Genomic DNA, 10,914 nt, shown 5'->3' on the forward strand with positions numbered 1-10,914 from the left:
AATATCTGGTGGACAGCAAGTAGCTAGTTTACATGTAAACAGCTTAGGCTATGTGAGGTTAGCGTGCTAACTAGCTGGAGAAATCAGAGCCATCATGAACCCTGTAAACCAGGCAACACCCCCGTCTAAACCAAACACGGCGTTTCCAGTTGTGAGAACATGTCTGACCCAGACAGTCACCTGCTGTTAGCTTCGTATGAAAAGAAGCACAGCTTCAGACAGCATCTGACCTTGATTCTCTTGACATGATGTGTGAAAACAGCCAGACTGCGAACACACCTGAAATGTCAATAAGTGCCAGTCTGCGAACGGAAACAAAGCTGCAGGAAAACACCCGGCCGACTGTTTCCCGCCTTGTTTCTGCTATTTTTGCTCTGCTTTAAGATTCTAAAGTGTTTAAATGTTGTTGCCAATGAAGTGACTGATGGTGTCATCTGGTGTTTGTGTGAGTGAAGTGTTGGGGGGGGGGGCGTGCCTGAGAGGCGGCGTGTGGGGGGTCTCGGTGTTCCAGCCGGTGAGCCGGCGGTGACGAGCGTTATGGACGAGGGAGGAGCTGGCTGGCTGGCCGGCCTGTCTCCCCACTGAGGGTCAGCCAGAAGGGGCTAACCATCGAGGCAGCAGTTGGTGTGTGGGGTGGTGGGGAGGGTGGGGGGAGTATTGTTAGCAACAACGGCTACTGAACTCTGCACAACCCCCCGGCCAAGACAGGGTGGTGGAGCCAGCCAGATGGGACGGAGAGGAGGGAGGAGGCGAGGGGAAGCTGGTGCGGCTCAAGGAGCGGCGGCTGTGATTGAGGAGGAGGCATGAGTCGGGGGTTTGTTGGGGTAACTTCAAACATGTCCGTCTCATGTTCACATTTTTTGATTTGCTCAGCAGGGTCGGCTGCAGCCCCCACCTCGTGTGCCAGGCCATGCACCAGCAAACATGCCCATGTATGAGGAGCTATGCTCTCCATGCTCTGCTAGCTCCCTGCTCGGCATGTAATTCTCCTAATTTATCTCCTTGCAACAGAATCACAGGAGGCATTGGGACACGGCAAAAGCAAGAAGGAAAAAAAAAAAAAAAAAAAAACACCCCTAGTGAGCGGTGGGACAACACTGGTGACCTTTTTGAGGCAATTTCCCCCTAGATAATTCTTACACATGCAATCTCTCCTGAAGGCGGCGTGAAGTCCCTGTGGGAGTTTGCAGTTTCAAACGACCGAGAATCGTTTCAGCAGAGACGCACCAATCAAATGTCAAGAGATCAGAACCAGCCGATTAACATGCGATCAGCCTTGATCGGTGAACAACAGATAAATTGTTTCTTCAAATCTTTATATTTTATTCCAAACTAAGCACTCACACTACTTTGAGGATATAAGTGCATGAACCTGCAGCATGACCTCTAATGCACTTTATTTAGCCCTACAAGGCTGATTTTATATAATATACAGCATATGTACAACGTTCCAAGCAAACCTGTGAACGACAACTGCCTTTGTTTCCACAGCGGATGGAAGAAGAGTCAAGCCACAGCTGGTTCTTTCCACCAGTCCGTTATCAGGGAAAAAAAAAAAAAAACCCATGACCGAGCAGCTAAGCTTCGCTCACTCATCTGAGTTTCCCTAATCATGACCCGACTGAGACGCTGTGTCTGGGCACAGAAGAGATTGTTTTGCTGCGTACTTCCTTGTGGTTTTGCTTAAAACAGTTTCAAGCGGAACAGGCCTTGGACCGAGCCGGAGCTGTAGGACCAGCAGGGATCCAAACCGTTCAAACTTCATTCCTCTGAGTGTTTTAATCACTGGTTGTCTGGTAATGCCTGCTTTATGTCTGCTTTCCTTTTCTGTCTTCCACTACAGTTATACAAAATAGCCCTTTAAACATGCTGATTTTCTTGAAAGCTAAAAGCTAGATGCTAATAAGGCTAAAGGTATAGCTCAGCGCATCAGCATTTCAAAACAAAGCTTCTCCCTGCTTGTGCCGTCAGCCATCAAAATCAGATAAAAGTTAACAAACCTAGGCCAGAATTATTCATACTCCAGGCAGCTTTGGATTCAACGTTGGTTTGTTGAGAGGAAATGAGACTGATGTCTCATAAAAGACGAGATGATTTGAAAGAGACTCTAATTTATAAAGCGAAATTTAAAAAAATGAATAATAATCTATGTCATTCTTAATCATCAAAAACATTTATTAGCAGCTAATTAGGTAAAAGTTTTTGATGTGGGAAGGCCTCAGAGTAATCACCCTAATCTTTATCTCCCTTCACAGATTCCCTATCAGATTCAAGTCTGTAGTCTGACTGGGCAGCTCCGAAATGTTAATGTCACTTCCCGTAAGAATAAACATGTTAGTAAAATTAAAATATTACTTTAAACATAAATCTGAAAAGTGCATAAGTAATTTTGGGCTTCGCTGCTTTAACGCATAAATGTGAGTAATCTTATAATCCCTTTATCAGTTACCTTTAAGGCTACATTTGATCTCTTTTATGTGTTTGTGTTTTTTTTTGTTGTTGTTTTTTTGTTTTTTAAGAAAAAATAGGAATGAGTCGAAAAGGTAGAGGTGGCTGAAGTGTTAGAGAGAAAAAAATCGGAAAACGGTAAAGGGTAGGAAAAACCTGATCCACGCATCTCGAGTTTGCAGAATTAGCAAAGCAGAGGGCTGCAGTGATCACCAGGAACTGCAACTTCTACCAGAACCAAAGCTCTGCTGCAGCTTCCTGAACATGTCCACATCCTTTATGTTTGTGGTGTTTGATCAAATTAACTTTTATAGTCAGTGAAAGCTGTACTCGAGACCTTTCGACGGCCCCAATGACAAATATTTCTTTTTTTGATGTGTCACCCTCTCGCTAACGGCTAAAAATAGAGGAGACGTCGTCCTGCTTTTGACACTTCAAAAGCGGCGAGAAACGGCTCTTCCTATTGTGCGACCTGTGACCCTGGCGGGTCTGTGGCAGCGCGCATCACATTTTCCATACGTTGAGCACAGAGGCTTGACTTGGCATCCATGGAAACCTGGAATGTGGAGTAGCTGGCAGCAGATGCTGTGTTGTTTTGGAAAAGAAGCAAGGCTCGGGGCAGCAGCAGCAGCAGCAGCAGAGCCAGGGACATCAATGTGCCCTCTGCTGCTCTTCATGAGAGGAAGAAAAAAAAAAAAAAACACAGCGAAAACACGAGGCTGGTCAAAATGGAGGACTATCTGGGCCGCCCAGAACTGAACCCAGAGACCAGAACCGCTCGGCCGACGCTTGATATCATTTACATGGAACTTCCATGACACTTCCTATGATGTTGCTGAGTTTACAGACAGAGGTGGGAGACCGGCCCACAGGATTTGGAGCCCCAAAACAAACCTCCCATCTTGTCTAACCGCCTCTTCTGGTGTGTACACGGCACTGTCCACCTCCCCCCCCCACCGCCGCCGCACACCCCGTCTCCATCACAAACACGCAAGAGGCTTCGATAAATTAAAAGTTTCATCGCAGTCTGAAAGCGAGTCATCGCTCTTGAAAAAGAACTGCGTGGTGCGTCAGCAACCAGAGGGGAGGATGAGGGAGACGAGGCCTGTTACTGGCACACACGCACACGCGTACGCACATACACACGCACGCACACACACACACACAAGGACAGACCCAGCATAAACACTCTCACTCACTCACACACACACACACACACACACACGCAGACGCACACTCTGGAATACGCGTCCACAGACACACTGCATAAATACACACACCCACCAGCCCTCACACCCCGACACACGCAGAGTAAAATAAAAACCTTTTCCTCCTCTTCATGCACGGAGCAGAGCCGCCAGCACAGCAGCAGCAGCAGCAGCAGCAGCAGCAGAAGCAGCGGAGTGAAGCAGAAAAAAAAAAAAAAAAAACAAGCAGGAAAACCACCAAATTCAGCCTCTCTTCCTCTTATTCTCCCTGTCTGTCTCTCAGGAAGGCGAGCATAGAAGAGAACGTACCTCGGAAAACCTCCTGCTGCATCTCTGCTGCGATGTGTTCGCTCCCCTTACACTCCCTCTCTCCCCCTCGGTCTGTGAGTGCGCACGCCTGCCTCAGTGTGTGTGTGTGTGAGTTGCTGTGTGTGTGTTTGAGAGAGAGAGAGAGAGAGAGAGAGAGAGAAAGAGAGGGAGAGTGCAGGGAGAGGCGGTGCACACACACATACAGCCAGCAGTGTGTGAAGACAGAGGGCAGGAGTGATTCTCACACTCGAACTTGCTTGCTCTCCTTCACTCACTCCCCCTTTTCTTGCTTTCTGTCTTTTTCTCCTCTCTCACACCAGTTTTTCCTCCTTGAAAAGAGGAATTCTTACTGGTTTTGCTCTTTTTTCCCCCCTAAATTATCCAGCAAGTGAATCCTCCACAGATCTACACACCCTGAACTGACTCTCTCTCTTCCCCCCCCTCTTCTGAATCCAATCTTCTTTTTATTTGGAAGTGTTGTTCACTCTCTCCAACACACACACATAGAGATACTTTATATACACAAAGCCCAGCGATAGGGAGAGGGAGGGAGAGGCAGAGGGAGACGGGAGTGGGAGAGCAGGCAAGCAAGAGGACGCCATTTAAGCAGTTTGTTACGAGCACTGCAAGTCCCCAAAATGGCTGAAAACAAACAGGAACCACGCCAACTCCCAAAAAACCTGGGCACCAAGGACGGACGGACGGATGGAGGGACGAGAGGACGGCGAGGGGAGTGAGAGAGGAGTGAGCTGGAGGGACAGCAGGAAAGTGAGACAGCGGGAGAGGACAAACTGGCCGCAGTCAAATGGTGGAAGGAAGCAAAACAAAAAAAAAAGTTGAGGGGAAAATGGAGGCGTTAAAGGGCCGCTCCTTTCGCCTGACGCTGAGCTCCAGTGAACTTCAGTGGTCTGTCACAGCCGCGTTTTAAAAAGAAAGTGAAAATCAGTGCAGGAAAGGCAGAGACATCCTGACTGAGTGTCACTACTGCTGGGAGGGGTCAGACACGGCTTCGTAAGACATCTCCAATAAACGCACAGGCAAAAACCTTTGACTTGGTCTTCTAATGAGCAGCCAATGGCAGGTCAGTCAGAAAATGGGAGGAGCTAACATCAAGCTAGCATCCGGATGCAAGCAGGAATGTTTTCAAAGGGCAGACCGGGATGTGAAAGTTGGAACGGCAGCACATCTGCCGCAAGTTAATACGATGCCAGTGATGATTTGGGAAGCCATGTCATCTGCTGGTGTTTTTCCACTGTGTCTCATCAGGTCCAGCGGTCTCCCAGGACATTTGAATGAATTTATTTCAACTTACAGCAGGACCTAGCACCTGAAGGCACTGACAAAAGTACCAATAACTGATTGACTGGGCCACTGGGCTGCTTCTTTGATTATTGCCCTCACTGGTGGTGGTCATGTAAATGTATATAAGTAGGTTTATAGTTGGGTTGTACTCTTTATTTTCAGATACACTATATACCCTGACAGATACAGATATAGTAAAGGGGACAGAATATAAATGCACAACACACTTTTTGAGATTCTAACTCGTAAAAAGTATTTTTCTTTTACAAGGAAGTGAAACTATACACTTTATCACAGGAAATCCTAAGAAAATACATTGAAGTTTTTGGTTTTCATGTGACCTAATGTAAAAAAAAAAAAGGAGTTCATCAGGTAATTCCTCACTTCATCTCCCACGTTTGTATGTTTGGTTGGTTTCAATTCATCAGGGGGGAAATTGGCTCAGGTTGCAACAATGGGTCAAACAGACTCCAGGCTCAAAACACGTCCCATTTCTCTGGCGTACGTCAAAGCAGTGAGCTGAACTTTATGTTTTCTAAGGCTTTCAAAGCTCCCCCGCCTCCCATCCCACAACATATTTTACGTCTCTATCAAAGCGTGAGCAGCAGTGTCCGGGGCAGCCGGTTTTCAAGTGTAAAATCAGAGGAATGCCTGTTAAAAAGAGACAGAGGGGAAAAGTTGGACTGGCATGAACAGAAACTGGGCCACTCATTGACAGTCCATGCCCTCGGCTAAAAGGGTTCAAGTGTTGCCAGAGACAAAGCTGGCCAATTAACTGCTTTTAGAGCTACCTGGGGCTAGACTGGAACTACTGGGAACAAGATACCATTATGTTTTGTGGCACCGCCACTCAAACACCATCCGTGCTTGTAAACCAGGTATCAGTTCTGATTTATCTGTGAAAATCGAGGCACGTTGCCTTCGAGCAACAACTGGTGTTGTGTTTAGTTAAAAGGCGACCTACTGTGCTTCCTTGAACGGGTTAGGATAGGTCTACACAAACATGTTCATTATATATTTTTTTCAGCACAAATTCATTGTCATAAAATGAAAGTTTAGTTTGCACAGTTCTGCCTATTTTGAGCTCATTTCAGAATGAGACGTTTTAGGGCCTCTGTCACTTTAAATCCATATAAGCTGCTTCTGGCCACGCCCCCCCCCCCGCCCCCCCCCCAACCCAATGTTTACACTCCCATGAGAAAATAGCACACAAACAAATCCCCAATTATACCACAGTACATCTTTGAAAAGCAGACGTGGAGCCTCCAGCACAACCAACAAGAAAACAGCAAGTGATTTCTGAAAGGTAAATCGACATCAAAACGCTTGTTTTTTCCAGCAGCCATTGTACAGCACATACTACGGCAAAACCAGCAGACCAAATAAACAATCTGGACCTCTGCTTGGGTTGGTAAGTGACTGCAAGGTTTCCCCCAGAAAACTTGCTAAGCCTGGTGGTTGGGTGCTTGAACTCATATTTTTGAGTTGAAAATATCACTTGATAATTATGTATTATTAAAAGATTGGAAGATTAACACCTGAATATCAACTCCGATGTCTTAAAAATGCAAACATTTTAAAAAGACTTAAATAAATAAGTAATGCTCAGCCTAGTGGCCCGCCAGGCTTATAATACACTGGGGGAAACCCTGTGACGGGCTGGGATTTGCTGGGGTTGCTAGGTAACAGACTGTGCTTGCTGAGGTTTTTCAAACAGCTCATTTTCCAGACACCAAGAAACCTACTGGTATCTGGATGGGTGATTTATTTCATTTTATTTTTTTAAGTGCTTTTGCTATTTTTAAAAGTACAAAAATGTGCAAAAAGTAAATTTTGCATCATAGACTCCCTTTAAATTTTAAGTCTGTATCGTTTTCCTCCATGGGTCGCTCTGGAGAACTAGATTTACTCTCCGTTGCAACAAGAGAGCAGAAAAGTTCCTGTTGGGGTGGAAGAAAGTTGGAGTCCTGCTTGGCTTCGCCACCATCACACGTCCCACTGTCTCTCTGAGTGGAAACCGCCTGGTCCACACACACACACACACACACACACACACACACACACACACACACACACACACGCACACACGCACACACCCCTTCCCTCCAGCAGCAACTCTCACACAAGTACACACCAAGTGAACCTTGACGCCAACAACCTCCCCCTCCCTCCCCTCCATGGCCTTTCCCTCTCTCCCTCTCTTTCATCACTCTATCTCAGCCTCATTGTACGCTGCCACACTCGTCTCCATGGAGACCGCTCTGAGGCTGGTTGTTGCTCCTGTGACCTCTCTGGCTCACGGAGTTGAACAAACTTTTTTTCCTCTCCTCGGCTCCCCCCTCGCCGATCCCCCATGCTACTTCCATCCTCTCTCGTGTGCTGCTGCACGTCTTCAAAGCATTTCCAGGGTGGGTGTGTGTGTGTGTGTGTGAGAGAGAGAGAGAGAGAGAACATGAAAACTGGATGTGAAATTAAGAAAAGACAAAGCGGAGAGAGCCCTTCTGTGTGTGACGCAAACTGCCCGTTGGCAAAAACAATGTGTGTGTGTGTGTGTGTGTGTGTGTGTGTGCGTGTGTGTGTGTGTGGTGGAGCAAGCCAGGCGCTCAGTCCATGCATGTGTCCCAGCATTGTTCTGCGGCCGCAGCCGGTCGCCAGCTTCGTATTCAGAGACACCCCCATCGTCCATCTATGCCTATTCATGGCTGTTCGGTCGAACGTGATCGCAGCTTTTCATGCTGCGCTATAAAGCGAGACGACTGAATATGCAAAGATGTAACAACTAAGGAAGCCATCTTGGTACAAATTCTGAGCAATTATCACATCAAGACTTATTTAAATGGTTTCCTTTGAGACAAAAAACTGACTTTAAATGAGTCGCGGGTCGGTTTTAACGGGCCAGCACGACTTCCCACAGAGGCACACAAACGATCCCAGCTCCTTTGTGCCATTAAAACAACTTTTCCGACTGGGTTTTTGTTTGTTTGGCATCATCTACCAGCTCAGAAACGAGGACGAAAAAGTAAATTACAGAAAAACTAAAAAAACTGATTTTATTTTTTTTCCACCCCCAGTCATCTGGTTCTGATCTGCGGATTTTCTCTGGAACCTTTGGAGATTATTCTGCAAAGCAGGAAAAACATCGCAGAGAAGACAAGAGAGTCTTCAATCAGAGGAGTGTTCATCACCGCTCTAACACTGACTGCTACAGGAGAATGTTAGAAAATATAAATTGCTATGTAATTTAACATTTCTCTGGGATCTATTAAGTATTTTTGACCTCCAAGAACGAGCCTGGATGAACGGATATCGACAACAACTGGATGTTCAAACATTCCAACTAATTATTTTACTTTCGTTTCACACTTTAAATGATCTTGAATTCATACTGTCCTAAATAAAAACAATACGCAGTTTAACATATTTTACATACAAAGACAGACACTAAAAAATGCCCGTTTTCCAGCGTGATTCACACTGCGACTCTCTTCTGCAGGGCACATGGCAGCAGTAGGTGGACGTCAGCCTGAGCCGTGTCATTTAGAGAGACGGTTTGTTTTTTCTGTTTTACCTCACCTTTCTAAACTTCTCATCAAGTAGAATTACTTTGATTACGACGGCCGGATAAATTGCAACCTATCAGGATTCTGAGTTTAAACTTTACCAGACTGAGGCTCTTCTGTAATGGTTTTTAGAGCGACATCTCTGGCTGAGTTCTGTGCTCACTGGGACAGATGATGGTGTTGATTTAGCTGTAAAACTGGCATCAATTTATGCCTCTTTGATATTAAAGATACTTTAAATCCTCTGTGATGGTGTCACCTTTAAGTAGCTGATTGTTACATAAGTAACGTCTAGCTAAAATGGAATTAGGAGGTCAAAAATGCAGTTTTGAATGCAAATTGTTGACTTTGTAAAGTAATCAGACATTTTTTTAATGGAACTGTCCTATAATTAGATAAAAAAAAAAAAAACACAGTACAATAAATTTAAAATCTAAGGTTATTGGTGTCAAATTTATGTTTGCTATTCCTTATAAAAAATGTAAAATCCTTTAAAAAAAATTTTTTATATATATATATATATATATATATATATATATATATATATATATATATATATATAGAACCAAAGTCCCTAAACAAAGATGTTTAGTTTAGCTAATTAACTAAACATCAAATCAGTGGAAAATAAACATTTTTTAATATACCTAAACAAACTGACACCATTTTGGTAACCCCAGAAATTCGGTAACGTTTGAAATTCCTGTAAAATAAATGTGAGTGAAACAATTTGAGGATTAATAAATGAGGAAGTCATTTATTAATGTGTAATAAATGACTTCCTCTTTCCTTAGCGATACTATGCGGGACGGTTGTTTCTCTAACACACTCTTACAAATGGGAAAGATGAGAGAAAATACAACTTTCTGAAAACTTGGCTGTTAGCAGAGGAAAAGCTGAATTGCCCTTTTGTGCACGCGACAACAACAAACTGCGGTTCCCTTCCACAGGACTTGCAGACGAGCTAAAAGTCACCAGAGCCAGAATGGGGAAGCATCAAATGGTCCAGGCGCAGATCTGGATGGAGACGAAGGAGGGGCGGCTCAGCAGGGCTATGACCAGGCGTTAGCAAGCCGGCTGGATTAACTGGAATGCAACCATTCGGAGGATAACTTGGGCAGAGGGCAGAGCTTTGAAAGTCAGAGCCAGCAAGACTCAAGTTTCTGATCAAGTCGGTGTGCATGATGCAGAATCACCAGCGTCTCCACTGGGCCCAGGCTGAGACTCACTAGCGCACAAGCTGCTGCCTTAAAGCCCGGGGAAGTGACGCAGAAGGCAGCAGCTGATGCCATTTGTACCGGAATCCAGCAGAGGAAACACAAGTTCCCAGTAAGACAGAGTATCATCAGAGCAGGGGAAGTTCAAACCTCGACCTTTCAGCTGCTAACCACAGCCCATGGCTGAGAGTTAAGAGAAGATCTTGGAAGGCAGATAAAGTTTCCAGAGCGCACAGCAAAGACGTCAATCAGGCCAGATTGGGCCTTCACATCAGAGCCCGCGAAGCAAGCATGCTGCTGGAGCTTCCAGTCCCCCCGGGAAGATCGGATGTGGGAGGCCCACGAACGTAAGAAGGACAAATATCTGAAGTTGAGACGTAGAGGAAGAGCGGCTGGCAGGCCCGCTGTGAGCAAACTGAGGAGGCCTGCAGGGGTTATTTCAGGGCAATCTGCGCACCGTCCGTTTAGGGCTGGTAGAAATTAGAGCCACCAGAAACATCAGTGAAGCTGCTATAAAAGCCCCAAGACAGCTGTGGATCAAGAAGGGAAGATGGTAACCTGGGACTGATAACCGGTCGATTTAAGATTGATTGATTTAAGACCCGGGTTCATCACTGACGATGAACCATCAAGGTGTCTCATAGATCGAAGGTAAATGTGCGTTTATTCTCACAAGGCAGTAAGAAATAACAGGAAAATAGCTACTTGGATACAGTAGTAAATATTTAAAGTTAAATAACACTAACAAGGTGAAAAGCAACTAATCAGAGTCAAGTAAGGCTGGTGAGGACAATGTCCACCTGCCACTAAACATTGAGGTGGAAGGGGAAAAGATGAAGCTAACTGTAAAAGAAAGTAAACTTTTAGAAA

General features: G+C 45.3%; 1 protein-coding gene across 2 annotated transcripts in view; it reads right to left on the minus strand.

Moving 5' to 3' along the window:
• zbtb4 (zinc finger and BTB domain containing 4) overlaps nucleotides 1-10,914 on the minus strand; it is a 32,983-nt gene that overhangs the window by 17,990 nt on the left and 4,079 nt on the right. The window contains exon 1 of one of the 2 annotated variants that reach the window (XM_088015101.1): nucleotides 3,966-5,621. The exons of the other annotated variant lie outside the window; for it this stretch is intronic. The gene's annotated coding sequence lies outside the window, so the exon portion shown is untranslated. Of the gene's footprint in view, nucleotides 1-3,965; nucleotides 5,622-10,914 lie in introns of those variants that run through there. 2 annotated transcript variants of the gene reach the window in all.

The sequence above is a fragment of the Poecilia mexicana genome, unplaced genomic scaffold (genome assembly GCF_051168715.1).
Source record: "Poecilia mexicana isolate PSO_F unplaced genomic scaffold, ASM5116871v1 scaffold_18, whole genome shotgun sequence".
NCBI classification, from domain to species: domain Eukaryota; kingdom Metazoa; phylum Chordata; class Actinopteri; order Cyprinodontiformes; family Poeciliidae; genus Poecilia; species Poecilia mexicana.